Genomic DNA, 20,029 nt, shown 5'->3' with positions numbered 1-20,029 from the left:
GTCTATCACTGGCTAGGATACACTATTTGAATTTCTTGGCGCAAAACCTGATTCTTTGAGATCTGTGGCCTTCACAATTAGTTATTTTGTGCAAGATGACGAATATTTGTTAGATACCGTATAAACAACTACTCAGTCAATTTAGCCAAAAAAAAAATTCATTAGGTTAATCGTGGCTTGTATTTAAAACAACACTAGTAAAGCCAATGCCACAGAGAATTAACTTATGCTATAATCATGATAATATTAAAATATTTCGACATTATTCACCACATTCAAAAACTATAACTTCCTTCTTCAAAATGTGACGTCATTATCACTACGGTTATTTCATTAAATTGTTTAGAATTAATATCAGCTTAATTCAGAGTTTGTTTGTTTGCAATAAATCAGAGTTTGTTTTTGCTTTTAAACCATCTCTCTCCCTCTCTCTCTCTCTCTCTCTGGCTCTCTCGTTGCACTCTTGCGACAGCACTTCCACTCTCGCAAACCGTTTTAACAGCTTATTAATGGAAGCAGGCTTTAATTGACATTTAATATTAATCAGCATTTCCAACGTACAGAAAAGTAAAGTTCTTGAATATTTAGTGACTAAGTAAGGCTCAGTAATTAACGAGGGATTTAAATCACTCGTCAGACGGCAGTACCGCAGGAACCATTAACATTCTAGGATATAGCGAAATCCATTTGTTAGCAGACCACGAGACTGTTCGTCTCTCAACGAAGCCAAAAGCCAGCACGAGAAGGTTAAACTACCTCCATACCATTAGATAGCTAGTTGGTGGGTTAACGTTTCCCAGGAAATGATTTTTAACCGTTGTGATCACGGGAGAAGATGATTAGATTAGTTATTAGCTCCGGTAATTAACTGAAGAGGCGTCGGCATTACGATCACCAACATCTCCCTTCTCTTTTCCCCGAGTCATCGCTCGCATCCTAATGGTCCAATATTTGTATTCAGTGATGACCTTGCATCTAATACACGGTAAATAAATAACATTTAATTTTGTGTGCACCGAGTTTCCCCATAACGTGAAATAATTATTCGAACTTGATTAAAAATCTACTTAACTTTGCTTCAAAGAATGTAGTTAGTATTTTGATAAAAATTTCTGCCTTAGCAGAGTGAAGACCGACATCAATCCCTTGGGTTCGAATCCACTGAGGCTGTACGGATATTTATACGCATTACCAGTGTCCGTCTTCGGCAACTGGACCGAGTGGGCTCAATCGATTCCTGCACAATGTGATGAAGGTGATCAAGTAAGATGTTTAAATTCTGCTCATTTTTTGAAAGATTTTGCTCAAGAAAAATCAATAAAAATGTCTTTATAATTACGTTTCAGTTTAATAATAAATATTATTACATTATTTAATTTTTAATATTGTTTAATAGCACATATCCCGATGCTAATTATCTTAAATTAGGGATCGACCAAAATAATATCCAATTAGGCCTGACTACTACAGATGGGACTAACTAAAGCTTTACTCAACTACTAGTTAAGACGAACGGACCCATTCTTTTTTTTTTTTTTTTTTTTTTTTTTTTTTTTTTTTTTTTGAGGGGGGAGGAGGAGCCGCCGTAGCTCAGTCAGTATAGACGAAGCCCTTTGTCGGAAAGACCTGGGTTCGATTCCAGTCAGTGACGTGAGTAACCTTTATCTGGTCTTTTTCGACGAAAGATGAGCTAGCCTGTCTCATACGGAGGTAGGGATTTTTTCACCTGGAAACTCGGGTTTTTCGTCCCCCAGAACAGACAAACTGGGTCCGTGAAAACACATGGATTACAGTCATGAATACGTCACAGCCATATGCTGGTCCTGAGCCTGGATAAAAATTGGGGGGGGGGGGGGAAAGCAATGGTGAAGTACCCTGTAAAAAAAAAATCTCACCAGGAATACTTTGTGGACAATGCCTACGAACTCACCTAAGGTCGGAAACGACTGAAAAGGAAAATCAGTCAGGGGGGGGGGAGGGGCTCTGAGAGAAATCGAAACAATAGAGTTGAATCCTGACATAATACAGATTCGTTGGCATCTCCTCTTTCAAACCTATAAGCTATGGCGTCAATTTCACTTGTAGCATGAATATTGGTGAATATTTTTAGGTTGTAGACAATTTTAGATGTGGGTCTGCCTACAACTTTTATGCGTACTGGAGAGCTAAAGGCTTAAAGAAGTATCATGTCTGATCATAAGAGAGAGAGAGATGTTTCGCTATCTAATTCTTGATCCACGCGTGGTACGAATGCGCTGCAGGTTTGCAACCATCGGCAGGTAAAACTCATAATAAAAAAGTTTCTTGGATTTCTGTCATTTGAACACTGATGTGCTAATTATGATCCATCTCTCTATTTATTGGACATCATCGGATGCCGTATGGTCACTCAGATGCTCTGTGATGTGCCACACCAGTCCTCGCCAAGTGGCCCTGTTTCATGCTTTTCTGTAGGCTTCAACTCTTTGAAGATCAGTCACTCCAGACACACCATCCATCCATCCATCTATCTCATTGATACCTGGCAGCAAAAATTAATTGATAAGTATTGGCATTACATTAATCGTAAACGTACAGTAGTGAATGATCATTTAGTGTGCACCCTCATTTGTTTTTATCCTATGTAGTTTATCACTTCTAGGCTATATTCGAGAAAAATGAAGTGTCTATATTTTTTGCACCGCAGTATACACTCGAAATATTCACTACAGTACTCATAACACGTTTCTAAGAGGCAGCAATAATCTATTGTAGTTTCTGCGGTTTCCGACTTATTACTGCATTGATCACTAACAAATGAATCAACACGCGCAGATCTTAATTAAATATCCAGCTTTTTTTTGAAAAAAAAATACTTCAGTCCTCCACGTTTCATCGCTAATTATATTTAATGGTTGATGTCGGAAATCATAAATTACACTTTTTTTTTATTCTTTTTTCCCTTGAGAGTTCCAATGCATTTAGAAAATTATTCGGAAAGATTTTTTTCCCTGGTGTCTTGCCGTCAAAAAGAACGCTTCATCCACTGCGTTACCAAGTTAAACATAGAAAACATGATTTTTTTGAAATGATACGTTAAGAATTTTTTTTTTGAAATAATTTGCCTAAAATAAAAAGTGATTAGAATAAATTCTTTGCGTTGTTTTCAGATATCAAAGTGAATATAATATGACGTTTTTTTTTCATAACAGTGAAACAGATAAGTATCAATTAATACAACCGATCTCCTTACTCCTTTTCTTTTCCGTTATTTCTTTTTTCGATAAATCTTTTTAGCATATTCTGACATTCATATTCCTATTTAAACACACCCATAAAGACCATTTTCAGACAAAAATTTATAAAAATATATCTTCACCGAATGGTTTTTAGACATGCAATTTCTTTCATTATCTTAGATCCAAATTCTAGACAGAATATCTCGGAATTTATTTTAATTCATATGTCAAGGCATGTTAACAAACTTTTTATACTGGAACGGGTCACACATAATTAACTGAAAGCGTGTTAGTAGATTTTTAAATGCGATCACTGCATTTCGAGATGCGGCAAAGTTAATATCAATGACAAACATGCTATACTTGCTTCCTCGAGAAGCCACCCGACAAAAGTCTGTTTACCACTTTCTATCCTAATGAAGTCAGGCGTAATGAATTGTTACGTGGCCATGCTTCTAGAGAGAGTATTCCCTTTGCGTCTTCTTCGCTTTAATTACGGTATATTGCTTACCAACTTATTAAGCTTGTTAGCGAAAGATGAATAATGTGTACAGCTCGTTAAAATTGTAATTCAAGAGAGGCGAGAGCCTTAGAAAAGGAAATATGGTGGAAGATGCCCTCATCCTATTTAGGTGCATCCATTTCTGTTTACGTAATTAGACCTTTAAAGGTTAAATTTTTTTTTCTTTTCATACTTTTTCGAGTACAGCCAGGTTTACATTTTCACAAAAATTTCGATTCACTTTACACAATAGGTTATTTTTGGGCTTTTTTTTGTGGAGAGGTGAGGGTGCTGTAATAAAAAATTTAATTCGACATTTTTTTAATGTTTTTTTTTCTGAATCCGTGGCTTGTTTTTTACATTTGATACCTGAGACAAATGTTTTCCTTTAACACAGCAGAATCCTGCATATTATTTCATTTTTTCCCCCTCAAGCATTTTCTATTCATGACCTGTTATTTATGTTATATATTTTTGTCTATTTCAGCAAGTCCATTTCATATTCGACATAATAAGCAAGTTCTTGCTTAAGGGCATGGCTGTACTGTAAGCTACGAACCATTTCCTTATTAAATAAAATAAACTTTTAATTAAAAAAAATTAAAATAAATTGTTTTCTGAGATAATAGTAAGAAAGAGAGTGAGAAAAGAAAAATCAGCATGGAGTCTTCTTATATAGTCATCAAGTTAGCAGATCTCATAAGAAGATGACAAATTTTTCCCGCAGAACGGACAAACCAGCCACAGAACACACACGGATTGACAAACGTAATAATCCTATTGAGTACATTCACAGCTCGTCAGTTTTGACGTCGTCCTTTAGTTTGAAAGACCTAGGGTCGAATCCCGTCCAAGATGTGAAGAAAATCTTTATGAGGGTTTTTTGGAAGAGGAGTTAACGATCTTATACGGGGTGGAAGGATTTTTTTTTATCCTTCCACCTTACATGCATTTTACACACAAAAATGTATTCATTTAGACAATGAGACCAACCACCTTCTAAAATTATGGTTATAAAAGCCTGTGAGTGCTGCGGATCATACTATTTATCATACTATTAATTCAAGTCTAGTATGATAAAGAGAAAATCAGACGAAATTACTTTAGAAAATCCAAAAATAAAAAAATTAAAAAAAAAGACAAAAAGGTGCATTTTTAATGGAATTTTAAAAAATCCACCTTCGACGTTAAAATGGATATATACAAGTATGGAAGTGACAGTAGACAATTATTTTAAAAAAATTACGTTTGGTAGTAGCATTATTTTATTGTGACGTCAATTGATTATTGTAATACCTAGAACAGAGATGCTTTTGGTATTTGGCTGATAGTTTATTTCAACCGAAACTGAGATGAGTAGACAAATTTAATTAAAGATTTCAAATATGAAATTTCAATAAAATAGTCCAACCAGAGCAGAGGAATGTTACAAAAGAAATACAAAGCCTTTCATATTTTACGATAGGAGGATCATTAAATCGGATAAAAATAAGAAGAAACTACTATCGAACTTTTTTTTTTTTTTGGCCAAAAAAAGAAAATGCAAATAAATGGTGTGCTATCACGATCAGTATTTGAATAAGTCTCCACAGTAGTTCCGGCATAGAGCACGGGACACTATGGAAAGCTCTCCTCCCACAGTAATCGATGTCTTTTGTCACATTCAAGCTACCATAAAGATTTCTAAACACACACTCGAACGAATTTACCATCCACTTCATCCAATCCTACGGATCTCCATCGTTCAGCATTTTTGTATTGCTTTTTCCCAAAACGGAGAACTCCGTCAAATATTATTCGAACACCGTTTTCATTTCAATTTTGAAGGAAGTCACTTCAATTACGCGAGGCTATTTTTTGTCTTATTTTTAGATATTTCCATTCCGGTACAAACTGCCACTTATGTGATTTATATCAATAATTATTATATTATTAACTAATATTAATTTATAATTAATTATTAGTAAAATAATGTAAAAATAAATTAAACGTGCAAATAGTAACAGTAAAATAATTAAAAATGATATACAAAAAAAATCTTAGCCCGACCATTCATAGTCTGATATTAGAGTCTTTTATAAGATAATTACCTCATTGATGATAGAAGAACCACTTGGGTGTCTTCGCGATAAGACATTTTAAATTTCTTGGAATTATCACCAACAGCTTACACTACACGTGCCATATGAATCGTAAAGAGAACTGGTTTGACTTGCTGATGGCTGCGTACGTACGACACTTATGCGTGAGTTAGCTATGCACACTCACGCATAAGTAGGTTGGATTTCTAAATACAGTATTTTATAACAAAAAAAAATTTTGACCATAATTTGTTTGTATTTTCATTTAAAAATATAAAATATCACAATTCGAATTACAGATCTGATAATTAATTTGTCCCTCCAGGAAAGATAAAATCCGTTAGATTATTTTTAAAGAAAGTCATATTTGATATACTATCCGCCATATGAGTAATTTTATGAATTAGATAGCATTGAAATACGCTATTATAGCGAAAAATAAGCTAAAACTGGCATCTCTGATACGATACTGATGTACTATAGGTTTGTAACAACTTTTCGTGGGTGGGAGACACGTCGAAAATTATTATTTACATTAATTTTAATTTAAATATATTTACTCCTAAAATTGACGGTATACAGTATCTATAATGTCAACTGTACGCACGTGGAGCATTTATAGACTTCGAAAGAGGTGTTATCATAGAATGACTTGTCATTCTACTTCCAGTATTCCATTCAAAAGCATTGTTAAAATAATACATTTTCCAAAATCAGCTCAAATCATCATTATCAGAGATGGAAATGCGAGGATACTATCCTCCCATTTTCTCATCCAAGAAACACACAGGAAGACGAAAAGATGTTCGGAAAGTGGTATGGAATCTCAATAGTATGACTTGAAAATGCTCAACCGGCAGCTAATGGAGACTACAAAGTCAAAGCAGAACGGTACGTAAAGAGTGCAACTTCTTATTTCTATGAACAAAAAGCTACACATAGACCACTCAACCATGGCAAAGAATTCTCACATTGCTCTGGTGTGAAGTACATGACGACTGGTCTGTAGGGAGTTCTAAATCTGAGATATGATGCCACGAATAACGTTGCAATCTTTGCCAATCTCATGGACGTGTTTAAGGATGGCGAAAGCCTGAAAATGCCTTATACCGGAGTGCACATCCCAACCTTGAAGTTTGGCTGTGGTGGTGTGATGTGTTGGAGCAGTTTACTTGTGGTTGAGAATAAGACCTTTACATGTAGTGTATGGAAGGATGAGGGCCGATAGATAATTCGATGCTTTCTAGAATGTGGCAGTGTTAAGGAACAGAGCCACAACAATGTTTATGCTGCAGGTGCGTTTGCGACAGGGTTAAAGTTAAGATTTCTGATCCTCAAGTGATGAGGTCGGAGCATGAGCCAGTGCTCATGTTAACATGTTCGCAGAAGAATCATCCTAAATAATTCACATATTATCATATTTATTACTGTGTGTGCTTAGAGGGTGGGAAGATCGATCCAACTAGGTACCGCATTCTATTTGAATCTCGTACAATTTAGGAATATCAGTTTTTGGCATTTAGACGTGTACATCTCTCTCTCTCTCTCTCTCTCTCTCTCTCTCTCTCTCTCTCCATTACATAGTTAGGGAAACAGGCAGACAATAAGAACAGATGGATAGATAGAGAAAGAAACATAACATTACAGACACCTATTTCACTTGAAAGGGAAGGAGCAGGTGCAAAAAGGAGCAAAAAGTGTGAGCAAATCAGGAGCTGAGGAATGATATTAATACTAAAAGAGATGGCGAGACAACAATTTAACATACTGAGAAAGTTGTAAGCTTACTGATATGATATGAGAGTAAAGAAGAATACCACAATCATCAGAATCTAAGATAATTTTCATCGGACGGTGTGAGACCACCACCTTGCTTATCGAAGGCTTGAAGTGGCTCCAAAAAAGTTTCATATTTGGACTCCAGAGCAGACCTTCCGATTATATTATTATTAGTTTATCCGCGGTACCAAAAACAGACTATAACTTTATAACCTTTTGTGGGCGGAATGTACTTAAAACGTCAAAGTAACACCATGAACAGAGATTAACTGAAACAAAAACAAATCCTAAAAGGAGAGAGAGACGAGAGAGAGAGAGAGAGAGAGAGAGAGAGAGAGAGAGAGAGAGAGAGAGAGAGAGGGGGGGATTTCATTAAGCACAGAAGAGGAGAGGTGATCGCAAAATTCACAAGATGCATTAAAGCTAGAAATTGAGAGGAAAAACTTCACACACATACGCTGCCAGATGATACACAAAATAAAATAGAGATGACGATCACACATGCACACAAAGAAAAAACATACAAAGATGGAAATGCAGAATAGCGAAGCTGCAAACATACATAAAATTAGCACAAAAATTCAAAGATAATTATGAAATGACACAATAAAGGCACACAAACATTGTAATAATTACATACAAAAAACTAAGTAACAAAACAGAGAAAGAAGTCCGAAACCATGACAACAATCAGAGAAACAACAGCAAACAGTTATACACAGAAAAATAACAATGCATTCATAATGAATAGGAAGAAGTAAGAATATACACACAGGCAAAATAAACAAGTATTCAGATTGCGAAACACACACACACACACACACACACACACACACACACACACACACACACACACACACACACACACACACACACACACACACACACACACACACACACACACACACACACACACACACACACACACACACACACACACAGGAAGCTTTGTCGAAACCCCCTTCATGCTAATCGAACATCATTTTTATCTGTAAGGGAATAAAGTTTTTTATTATTGTAAAAGAGGAAATTACGAAAACGAATTCTTCAAGGTATTTCTTACGTTCCTGGATAAAATGATCTCCAAGGAACTGATCGACAGCCATTTCATCTTCTTTTCATTGTTTAGGTGTTGCAGATCTCATATCAAATCAGACCTCTGAGACTATCGCTCAAAAATAAATGCGGAACACCTTGAGATGTCGTCACCCATTCATCACTCCGCCCGTTCCAGCTGACGTTGGGCGTCGTCACGACACTCCTCTGATTCTTATGTCAATGTGTGTGTGTGTGTGTGTGTGTGTGTGTGTGTGTGTGTGTGTGTGTGTGTGTGTGTGTGTGTGTGTGTGTGTGTGTGTGTGTAATGTCGTGAGATAATCTGATATTACCATTACTGTTGGGTGGAGACCTCGAAGCGTTAATGGTAAAAGGATTGGAAGGGAAGTCTGAGTGGAGTTGAAGCAGCTGGAATGTCGTAGCTTAATTTTTTTTTTTTAGGTTCTTCGGGGCAAAGATAAACACATTAAGACCTAGCAAAAGAATATGTTTTCGTCATACAGAAGGTCATTTCGAAAGCGAGCGAGCGAACGAGAGAGAGAGAAAGAGAGAGAGAGAGAGAGAGAGAGAGAGAGAGAGAATACTATATCACCGAATTATTTGCACCATAGTAAGAAAATACAACACTTTTTAAAATGTCTGTTATTTTGTTATTCAGCTCAGAGTAATGTTATTTAAGTTTAACACCATTGTTTCTAAAATTAGATACAAAACACTAACTTTTATTTTATTTTATTATTATTTCTTTAAAAACTGCAGGAAATGAAAGTACATTAAGTAGAAATTCTTGTAATTATAAAAAAAAATTATCGTACTATCGTAATAAACGCTTACTGTTTGAAAAACACACGAAAGTCTTTCTTATTTCTTAAACATGCACATATTTTCTTTACCATTCTTTCTCCTGACCAGATTTTTGCATCTTTATTTTACAACGTGGATGCATTTCAGAACTGACAACAATTGTTTCACGTGAGCGCTCAGAAGTAAAATTCGTATTGTTGCTGTCATGGTAACGTACGAGACAAGAGCTATTGTGACGTCAAACCAGGCAAGTATTCTGATCAAGCAACAGTTACACATATATAATCCTCTTCGCAATGCATAACCATTTACGCTTCGAAAGGCTACTGGAGCGTGACTTCTAACTTTGATGTCCCATAAAATGTACTCTGTTTCAATCGGGACGTGCGTTTGTGAAAAGCTCTAAAAGAAAGAGCCTGCTGCTTGTTTTATAGTTTTTATACGACTGCAAAGAATGTTACTGGGTTAAATTTCTAATGTTATAGATTTTAAGGATTCACATAGCACGAAGCTTTTTCTCCCTGTCTGATTTAATGGTAAAATCCTAAACAAAAGTTGTTAGAACTACAACAATCTAGTCCAGTTCAATAGATAATTGTAAGCAAATTATTAAAATACTTTGATATAACTCAGGTCTAGCCTATTAAAGTCTGCAACTATTGTTACATCATTTTACTTTCTTTTTTTGGGGGGTGGGGGGGATTATCTTGAAAATTTCGCTTCATGCTTTGTTTTTCGAATGTTTTTCTTTTCGACCAAGTATAATTTTTCTTGCAAGAGAGTTAAAATTATCTCAGTGACATTATAAAGCATCCGAGTCAGTGATGTTTTTAATATGCTTGTACTTAATTTCAACTTTTCTGGAGATTTTCCAACTTTTTTACAGTTAAGTTATTAAAAATTAAATGTTCCGTGGTAGTTTTATTACCTCTACAATGGAATGAAATTATACTTGAAAACATTTACATACATGAAAACGGAACTGAGAATTGGCTGCATTCTAGAATCCAGATTAGAACTCTATAGAATATAATTCCTATTATTTGGTCAAGGTTAGTATACTTTATTTCCACCGTTGTGATGGCTACGGCATTGAAGTCATTAATTGTGTGTATGTTGAAGGGGAGATTTAAAAGTGTACTAGCTGAATCTATTTTTTTTTTTAAATCTAATATCTACTTTGCTTAGGTAATGTTTTTTTTTTTTTTTTGAGTTTATGAAGTGCACTATTTCTTATAATTTTTTCGTTTAAAAATATTTTAATCATATGTTATTTAAAATAGCCTAATATTCAATGCAATTTTTTTAGAGAGTTTATTATTAACTATAAATTGAAAATTTTATTTAATTTATTCTATTCAGTTAAAATGTTTAAATATTTTAAAATTAAAAAAAGAGAGAAAATCGCATATGCCTTCTAATTTAACTCCAGAAGGAAAAATGCTTACGCATAAATAAGATATTGTGTTGTTTTGTTGTTTCTGAGTGCTTCGAAACAACCAGTGCTGTGAAGAGTTTTCAACTGAAGGTGAGTTAGCTAGTCTCGTATGTGAGTGCTGTCTTTCTGCTCGAAACAGACAAACTAGCCAGAAAATACAAGCATTTATTGAACTTAATATATAGCTTTTTTGTAGTTATCCAGTCCGATCTGTATTTCTGTATTATCTGTAAAAAATTGTGTTTTTTGAAAGAAAAAAAAATCCTTCCACCTAAGTTGCAGACTGGCAATTCAACTTTAACCGTAAATCCCCTATAAATGTACTTCGCATTCTGAACAATTGGAAGAACATGATCGCTCTTCCGTGTATTTGTGTGTCATGCAAAAGAGTAGCCAGTTTTTTTTTTTTTTTTTTTTTTTTTTTTTTTTTTTTTTTGTATAGCGATCTAGCTCACCAAATCTTCAAAAAAAATCAATAAACGAATTTTTTTCAAGCTGACTTTACTACGCTAATCAAATCTTGCTATTGTAAATGTATTGTATTACAGCGACGGTTTATCACTGAACATTGCTGGGGGATAATGCATTGCTTTCTTTATATAAAGCTTTCTATCTTTTTTCAATCGGTACCTGAGTTAGTTGATCTCTGGCACGAGCGAGCGGGATTTTTTTTTTTTTTTTAAATCTCGGGAACTAAATTCGGAGTTTCCATTCTGTACACTCAAAAAAATCGACCATATAAATAACATTATTTCAAAATAATATATAGCGTTAGGGTTAAGGACCACGATATGGTAGCACTTGTTTGCCACACTTTCTTATTCAGGTCCTATTAAACAGTCTTGAACCAGCTATTCGGTGATTGGCTAAGGATGGAAGCTACTCACTAGTCTTTAAAAGTTAGTTAGGGCTAACTGGCCTCGTCTTTTGGGAAATAAAAGCGTTGGAAGAATTATCTATTTTATTTTTCCCTGCCCTGTTTCTTGACTTTCAAATTCGTTTATCCGTTTTGTGAGAGAAAGTAAAGATTTTTAGTAGCAATCAACATCACTCTTGCTGCAGTCGTTTAAAACAAGGACTGTTTTAGACACTTTTTTAAAGTTTCCCTTTAGATGGAATTTAAACCTAGGTCTTTCTATCTAGTGATATGTGATCCCCCCTCATGGGGGCGTGCATAATGTAAGATTTAATAAAATTATTCCTCTTAGAAGGTACTTTCGAAACCGTCTAGCGCGCGCGCGCGCACACACACACACACACACACACACACACACACACACACACACACACACACACACACACACACACACACACACACACACACACACACACACACACAGTATTTTGTTTCCATTTTATTGGCAACCGAAATATTTTACGAACTGTATTGTTTTCATTGTGTATTTTGTGTGTAGTGCACATACGTTTTTGAGAGTAGTTTGTCCGCTTAGAGGAATATGTTTCACTTCATGAGTCTAAAGCCAGCCTGCAGTGAAATCGTACAAAATCCTTTAGTTAGTTACTTATGGAATTTGAAATGTCATTCTCTTCTTTGACTCAGCATAAATCGCTAAGCTAGACAATAATTTGTTTAAATTTCTAATTTAGAATTAATTTAAAAACATATAATTTATTTATAAATAGATATTGGTTTCTTTAAAAAATTAAGAAAAGTGTGTATTTTGTCGCATAAAAATACATGTATTCAAGTCAAAATATCAGAGAAATAGCTTTGCTAGCATTTTTCTCTCTCTATCTCTCTTAAGCATTTGTATTATTTATTATCTCAGGAAAATTCCGTATCATACGTTAAAGTTACATTTCGTGTTTTTTTTTTTTTTTTTTTTGCTAGCAAATTATTTGTTCTAACATCTAAAATAGAAATGCGAAGGTCAAAAGTAATGATACTATTCTTACACGTGCATATCCCAATTTAGAATGCATTCTACTAAAACAGGTATATTCACTTCCGGATATATTTCTCCTCCCCTCCCCCATTATATCGACGAAGCCTTTTTTTTATTTCAGTTATCACAAAGCCATTATGGCCATCATAAGAATCACCTCATACGTAAGAATTACTTATAAGGAGGATGGAATGGATAAAACACTTACTGAACCAATATTGTTTTCGTGATGGTTACACAAATACCGAACAATGCATTATTCTTTCACTGTTTAACCTATCTTCCATTGCCCGAATTTAACGAAATATATTTTCATAGTTATAACCGAATAAATAGTGCAAAATAAAACACTCGCTGTTTTTATATAGCAATTCCAACTTTATTCTCAGATTTATTACAGTATCACATAGTCATAACGTTTTCGATATTATATATATACACAGGAATAGAAAGAGAGAGAGACAGACAGAGAGAGGGAGAGACAGAGAACAGACACTTGTTTTAGAAGCGGTTGAATTCAGGCTTTATTTAAACATAAAAATATTTCGAATGTTGTATGGCCATTTTGAAAGATATCAATGTGTATAGTAGTTTATTTTAAAAAAAACAAGACAGTAAAGTTGTTCTATTTCTGACCAAGTTCACATTTCTACTATTCTTTTATTATGTACAAAATAAATCTTTTTAGCCTCCAGACTAGGAACAATTCATGGATTATTGAAGATTTTGATTTTTTATATCAGAATGAAAGCAAAACTACTGGCGTGTTTGTATTCTTTAACGATAATCACCATTCTGTAAACTATTAAACAATGGCTGATCTATTAGTATCACTTTATCTCATTTTCTGACTCTTTATAACCGACGTGACCTTTTGAGGTCACATCTGACAAAGTTCCGTATTGATATTCTTCCTTAAATACGATATTCGGCAAGGTAACAATATGAATAAATTGAATGTGGATTATTTAAAAAAATTGCCATGGCCAAAACTAGCATTTGTAAATCAACTTATAAATCTAAATATTGCAAAAATATATAGAAATAATAAAAAAGGGAATATTAATCAAAACTGGGACAAAATTATGCATAACGCTTAAGATGAACATAACTTAAAAGTTCATAAAAATATGTGATGATTAATAGTTTCAAAAATATAAGCAGTTAGATAATAATACTGTGATAGATGCTATAGAAAGTTATTTGTTCTAACATCTAAAATAGAAATGCGAAGGTCAAAAGTAATGATCCTATATGGAAACATGAGTAGAAAATAATGACGTACTTGCACGATAATTATCGTGCATAAAACAGAAATGATTATAATCATTTCTGTTTTATGCTTGTTTAACAGAAACTCTGTCAAGAGACGTTTTAAGCTTCTCCTAGTTTGTGAAATGGAAGGAAGTGTAATAATGGGATCACTTCCCATTATTACACTTTCTGTAATAATGTGTAATAATGGGATCACTTCCCATTATTACACTTTCTGTAATAATGTGTAATAATGGGATCACTTCCCATTATTACACTTTCTGTAATATTAATTACTGCATACAAATGCCTTCCAAGTGGAAAAACAACCGAATTTCGTCTTAGTATTTGTTCGCTATTGAAAAAATCGGAAACATGTTTTTTTTTTTTTTTTTACATTAAATAAATACAATTTATCTAAGCCGGGATGAGACCAGGGCAGTCCAGTGTACAAATATACACTGAAATCTCTAATATACATAAAATAAATTAAAGACCTTAATTTAAGAAGTTTCACGGTAGTGCAATATTTTTTTGAATATATAATCTTTCATAATCTAAACAAACATATCGTAATCTGTATAAGCTACTAATATTAGATGACTACTCGTATCGGCCACACTAAGTACACGTATAAAAAATAAAATAAAAAAGAAGAAGAAAAACAGATTACACGAACTTCAAGAGTTTGTAATTATTATTATTAGTAGTATTAGTATTATTATTAGTAGTAGTAGCAGTAGTATGTTTTAAAACTAGTGATCAAAATACGTATTCTAAAAAAATTCAAGGCAAAAATGTTAATAAATAAATTTAAATAGATACTTGTGACATTAATCAGTACGCCAAAATGAAAAAGGAATCAACAATTAATTACAATCCTCCTGTTAAATTGCTTATTTTTTTGTCATAGGAGTCAGCAGCGAATTAACCCTAGGAATTTATCGGTTTCGAGTATTTTCCTGCATTATTTTGTTGCTCCTCAAATCGTACTGTGAAGTTCCACTAGAATAGCCGTAGTGAAATGGGTTATATCTTCAATATACCGTATTTATTATCTAAATATTTCAGATCCAAGAATGTTAACTGCATACAAATGCGCCATCGAAACTACATTATTCATTCATGTGTGTGTTCGGTTCAGCAATATCTATTTCGTACAGGGGCCATATTCTTGACGATGGAAATATTTTGTTTATTCGAAGAAACCAATATTACAGCAAATTCTTGCAAATGTTCCCGCAGAATTTTGGATAGCAACATACAGTGAAAAAAAATTAGATGCCGTCTTACTTCATCCCCCCCCCCCCCTCTTGATGTTTATAGTTTCGCTAACATATATAGACCAGAGGAACGTTCTTTATTCTCGCCAACTCATTTTATGAAAGTTTACCAAATTTTAAACCTTCGAGTCTTATAATGAATTTTCGTATGTTTTGTTTTTCTAACAAGAAATATAAATTTAGTACAGGTCGAAAGTATTTTGTGGCTATATTGATGTGCAATATTTTCCGTAGAAACTGTACTGATGGTCCTCTTAGGTGAAATAAAAAGATATAGTGTACGACATAAACAATATGGAGGGAGATGATAAAAATGTAGAAGGTTGTCCTTTAGCTAATACCTTGTGAGAAAGAGATGGTGTATATTTCTGAATATATTCTTTCCAGTGTCCTTCATGTTAATATCATTAGGCGATGGTATATTTGAAAATTACATTTAGCTTCCATACAGGCTTTTGAAATAGTAAATAACTAGTTTTATTCGAAAGCCTCCGTAGCTCTGCTGATATAGACGAATCTTTTGGTTGCAAAGAACCCGGCTCGAATCTCGTCATCTCGTCTATGAGTGGAAAACTTTTATTAGGTTTTATCAAATGGTGAGTTGGCCGATCTTATACGAAGATAGAGGGTTTTTCTCCTGGAAAATGGTTTTTTTCGTTCCTTAGAACAGACAAACCGGTCCCGATTGAACACACATCTGCAGTCAAAAAATTCTTGTCCTCGTGGGATGCAACACAGGGGTGGCGCGCCAGCTGCATTAATTCGTCGTGATCCCTAATCTGGGGACTCTACCCGTCCTAAGGGACGGATGGGTTGAAGAAGAACATTAGTTGTTCTGTCTGTTCAGTAACAACAGATGGGCATGTTGAAATGCAATGTATAGAAAAGCACCGATATCATTTATTTTTCTGGTAATCCCAAATACGAGAATTGTCGGTTTCTATAGCAAGTTAGTATTGTGAATGGATGAAGGTTGAGAATAAAGAATCAAATTACGAATGAATTCATTTCATTTCCGATAAGTGGCATCAGGAGATATCAAAAGAATTCATTTAGCATCCTCTGATGCTCTTATCGGAAAGGTTAGCCGGATTCACTTGTGCGTAATATCAAGCTACCAACAATCAAGGTACTGTCTTTTATGCGACATGCTTGATAGAACGAACATAGAAATGTATGTTACAATAAGCATTCGCACACACAATTTTGAGTCGACACAACACACCTCAGAGGTCAGATATGTCAAAGCAATACTGATTGCTTTCGGTGACATACAGGGAGAATGCATGAGGAATTTATTTTTTCCAAATCAGACCATGAACAGATACAATCTCAAAATGCAATTCATTCGAAAACATCTCACAAATGGTCTTCTAACAATTATTGTCTGCATCACGATTGTCCAACTCCATAGCATTTGGTCTTCCTTAGATCTGACCCAGCGACTTCTACTGGCTGAAAAGCATTCCGAAGAGAAAGATTTGAAAACACTTCTGATATGCAAGTAAATACGACACGGGAAATACCTTGTTCCATCACTTGTTCCATCATCGTTAGCAACATGTCACCTCCGTGTTTTAAAATGTAGTCGAAGTGTATTTCCAGGAGTCGTTTCCAATATAACAAGAAACATATTCTTCTTTTTGGGTTACAAGAGTAGGATGGCATGCTTCAATATGCAATACGCTAATGGAAGGTTAGAATCTAGAGTAGATTTCTATATTTTTTGAAAGTGCATGTGGCAAATTTCTATGATTATATGAAGGGAATGTTAATTGGAAGAAACCAGTAGTAGATCATTAATAAGTGAAGTGGAAAATATGCATGAAGTGGCTCATGAATTATGAACTCACAGAATATTGCATGATTTTGTTTTCTCATTTTATCTGCATTTCAAGCTAAAATTCTTATATTTTTATTTTGAATTTGACTTATTAGTACTATTTTCAACGAAGTAAATGTTAGACACTCACACCCTTTGAACTAAGATGTGACGATTTTTATTCATTTGATTAATACAATTCAGAAGAGGAGCTCCAAACACGTGGTTTGACATTTACAACTACCCGACCGATTCATTCATAAATCAATAAAATAAAAGGTGAGAAATCTGTATGAATTCTGAATAGTTGCATACGCACATCACCTGAAACAAAAAAATAAAAATAAGATGACAATACACAGTCCTTACTAGTGGACATAGACATTGATGTCTCAGGAGATTGCTAAACTATCTTAAATAGCGTATATTAGAATAGACAGAAAAATTAATATTATTGCATGGAAAAGGTTTCTTTGTATTACTCAGCAATGCAATTATGATGAATCAAGATATAATAGTGGAGTATAAAAGATGCACTCAGAGAGAGAGAGAGAGAGAGAGAGAGAGAGACAGACAGACAGCAAATAGAAAGGTCATTTCCTCAGCTCGTGTAGGTAAAGAGAATATGAAGCCGTTCGATCGTTTGCTTGCTACCGTTGGTGACTACCACATTCTACCGCTTTACCTGCCGGGGAGTGTTACTAAAAATAGCTCCAGTTTCTGGGCAGGATGTTGAAACCTGCAGAGAAATGTGGATCTCCCAGACGGCTGAAGTATTGTTGCCATATGCTGGGAGGCCGTGAAGAAATATTTTTAGAGAGAGAGAGAAAGAGAGAGAGAGGGAGAGAAAGAGCAAAAAAAAAAAAAAAAACATTCAGACGTTCACTCGGTGATTTGTGTTTGTTGTGTCTGAGAAGCGCATTAAACTCTTCTGCTTCGAGATTATTTGCCATTACTGAAATTTTGAATATGCATTCGATGTTTGATTGATGCGAAATGAAAACTTTGATGCGTGCAGTGATGCACGTACGGGAATGATAAAAGAGACAAGTGCTGATGTAAATCAGACGGTTTTCCATCATAAATGGAAAAAGCTATTTGAGGATGATACACACATATAAATATCTATTTACTACCGGTTTCTTGCTGCTATCTTTGATGAGATATCTCTAACTGTAGAAGGCGATTCAAGAGCATAATAAACCTATATATAGATATAGCCTATTCAATTCTATTACCCTTAAAATAAGTCTCAAGCAGTGCCGTTTTAGTTCGTTGTTAACTAGTCACAATCACTAAACCACCATCTATTGACTGTTCCCCATTTAGGAATGTTGCATAAATAACAACACATCAGACGGATTCGGCACACGACTGGTTGCTTAGTTGCGTATATTAGATGCCGTTGCTTGAACGAATGTTAACAAATTTTCTGTTGAACTCTCTCACTAAAGTTTCGAGTGGTATTTTTTTTTCCCAGTTTTATAAGTTACTCTGAAACCATCGTTTGAACACGCTTCCACATAGGACTAGATTTTTAGGACTTCATCCCTCTCCACTCACCGCACGATAGTACAGAAGTATCTTTTTGCATTTTGATCTCTCTCTCTCTCTCTCTCCACTCTTTCTTCAATGTTTACACCTCTGTTTTTCTTTAGTGTTTCGTTTTTTGCATGGTCTTCTTCCCTCCTTACCTGCAAACGATTTTGTATTATGTTTGCATTTTCTATATACTTCATATGATTTCGTAGATGTCTTAACAACTGCAAGAATCTAAATGTTCTTTTCTTCTTGCAAATGTCTACTATAGATTATCTTCCTTAACTGACTGCCAGGTTCTGTTACTTTGGAATATATGCTACCTAAAATCGAGTTCATACTTCATGGACTTTAAAAAATCAACAGTCTGTCCCTCCTTTTCATTATGTTTCCCTTTTCATCATGTGATTGTTATCAAAAGATTTCTTTAATTATTAAGTTAGGACCGATAACATATTGCTTTTTCTATCTCCTTAATAGCTATCTCATCATTTCATGTATCATTAGCGCCTCCAAAGTATGGAATCATGAGACGGGTATTGAGGCGGTGATGGTTGATCCTTGGTGGAAAGATACGAGTTCAAATCCCGTTTAGGACACAAAAAATTTTTACAAGTAATTTGGTTTCGAGTGAAGTTGAGTTATCTGGTTATATATAGGTAATAGGACGGTTCCTGATGGAACTCCCAAACAAAACAAGACAACAATAACAAAAAAACTATCAAATAGAGAGAGAGAGAGAGAGAGAGAGAGAGAGACTCTCTTCATTTCTTCCGGTCTAGCTCATTACAATTGCGCCCTCTTAAACACGCCTTGTCATCTTCATTATAGTTTCATTTTTTTTCAGCAAGAACTTATAAAATACTGTTTTAGATTTTTCACTTTTCATTTCACGATTTTAATGCATTCTAAACTGTGAAAAGGGAATTTTGCCTGATTAGATAACTTAATGCTCATCGAAACCACTTCGCCTAACTAGAAGTAATGCGACAAAGAATGGAAATATTTAATTTACAAATAGATTCGGCTTTTCTGTAGCGCATGCGCTGATTTGTTAATTAAATTAATTTTTCTAACGATTGTTTACAATCTTTTCTACAGTAAAACCTCATTTCCAAAAGATTAATTATTTGCTCTAAGAATTAGACAGAAGCACTTTAATTAAAATGCTGAATTATTAAGTAGTGGTAGCACACTCAACGGGTTAATAGCAGAAAATAAATGTTTATAACAAATCTGTATGTAGTATTACAGTGACATTCTAATTCCAGTCAATCTACTAAAAATAATAAGGGCGCATCGTATGGAGACTTTGTAAACTGATATGTCGTCAAGATTGTTTACAT

The 20,029-nt window shown here is 34.4% G+C and overlaps 1 protein-coding gene and 1 long non-coding RNA gene across 4 annotated transcripts in view; one reads left to right on the top strand and one right to left on the bottom strand.

Annotated features, from left to right (window-relative positions):
* LOC150109189 (potassium voltage-gated channel protein Shal-like) overlaps window positions 1–20,029 on the bottom strand; it is a 288,406-nt gene that overhangs the window by 61,534 nt on the left and 206,843 nt on the right. The gene's annotated exons all lie outside the window — the stretch shown is intronic.
* Window positions 742–20,029, top strand: part of LOC150109190 (uncharacterized) — a 129,866-nt gene continuing 110,578 nt past the window's right edge. The window contains exons 1-2 of one of the 2 annotated variants that reach the window (XR_016550227.1): window positions 742–985; window positions 1,125–1,263. This is a non-coding gene — a long non-coding RNA (uncharacterized LOC150109190). Of the gene's footprint in view, window positions 986–1,121; window positions 1,264–20,029 lie in introns of both variants that reach the window. The other variant, XR_016550228.1, reaches the window with a different exon arrangement.

Source organism: Typopeltis vanoorti, chromosome 2 (genome assembly GCF_054136105.1).
Source record: "Typopeltis vanoorti isolate ZY-2024b chromosome 2, IOZ_Tvanoo_1.0, whole genome shotgun sequence".
Lineage (NCBI taxonomy): Eukaryota > Metazoa > Arthropoda > Arachnida > Uropygi > Thelyphonidae > Typopeltis > Typopeltis vanoorti.
The sequence above is the reverse complement of the archived record's forward strand: the minus strand, read 5'-3'. Positions and strand labels throughout refer to the sequence as shown.